Here is a 1,334-nt window from a genome sequence, read left to right as displayed (position 1 = left end):
CCCAATAGAAGAGAGCTTAACTAAACTACTATCACTAGAAGCACTCAGCGAACTACACATAAACAACACCATGGAAATCCAGTCATTGCAAACGGAGAAAGCAGTAAACCGAATTTCTGCAGGACTTACGCTCATTATAATTATTGTCCTGGTAGTCAGCTTCAAAAATTTGCGCTACAAAAGGAAAAAGCAAAGTAAACCTACGAAACAACCAGCAGAGGCCATTACACAGGCCAATCAGCAACAAGAAGCAACCAGCCAAGTCCCAACGCCCGAAATAAGGACTTTCCAAGTTTTTCAAACGCTCGAGGACAAGCGTTTTTAAGAGGGGAGGAGTTAACGCCGTTAACATTTAAACTCCACACACGAATATTCCCACGCTTACATAGGCTACCTGCATTACTCACATTTACACAAGTTGCCTGCATTCCAAACTCCAGTTACAACACGCCCAATTCATTGGCAAGTGTCTGGACATCCAACACCTCCCATCAAGGTCAACATAGCACCTGCAGTTGCAACGCAAGCATGCGAAACCTGCAGCTACCAGTGTCCCACGGGCAAAAGACACCACACGCGCATCCGGAATAAACGCTGACGATGCGTCACCGCAATATGGGAACGTCGTTGGCGCTGCGACGCTGACAATTGCTACGCTATGTCACTTGCAATGCAACGTGACTTATTAGTTTTAAATAGGTGTAAGACAATGATGGCAGTTAGTTAATTTTGGGAAATAAAGGTGAAAAGATCGGCACAAGCCGGGAAAAAAAATTTTTTTTTTAATCCTTTAAACTCGTCGAGAATTAACTTACACAAACATCTAACTATGTTATTGTCAATTCTCTTTATATACTGATACGCTAAAATCAGGTTTGGGAGATGTGATTTATATTTTTTACAAGTTGTTATGCGCACCTTGTGGTCGCCCAATAAATATTGAACTCAAGCGAATTGCGTTTTTCTGAGTGTTTAGCGAGTTCCTAAACACATACACTATGTTGTGGAGGTCGTTATGAAATATAATTTGGGTATTTTACTGCCCTTAATTTTCGAACATCTCGTAGTACCTTTCTGTTCGAGCAATACAGCCATCAACGCGTATCAATTACAGGTGATAACGATAGAAGCAATGCTTCTTCGCGCGATTTTTATTAAAAATGTTCCCTTTTTTAATGTAATTAATTGTTATGATAAAAAATAGCGGTGCAGGCGTAAAGGTTTCCTTTTTTAATATTGTTTATTATAAAATGCGAAAAGAATGTAAAACATACCCTTATGTTATGGAGGTCATTATGAAATATAAGTTGGGTATTTTACTGACCTTAATTTTC

General features: G+C 39.5%; 1 long non-coding RNA gene across 1 annotated transcript in view; it reads left to right on the top strand.

Moving 5' to 3' along the window:
• LOC118745531 overlaps positions 1–1,334 on the top strand; it is a 37,181-nt gene that overhangs the window by 35,254 nt on the left and 593 nt on the right. The gene's annotated exons all lie outside the window — the stretch shown is intronic.

This window comes from Rhagoletis pomonella, unplaced genomic scaffold (assembly GCF_013731165.1).
Source record: "Rhagoletis pomonella isolate Grant_MI unplaced genomic scaffold, Rhpom_1.0 Rhpom_scaffold_00009, whole genome shotgun sequence".
NCBI classification, from domain to species: domain Eukaryota; kingdom Metazoa; phylum Arthropoda; class Insecta; order Diptera; family Tephritidae; genus Rhagoletis; species Rhagoletis pomonella.
The sequence above is the reverse complement of the archived record's forward strand: the minus strand, read 5'-3'. Positions and strand labels throughout refer to the sequence as shown.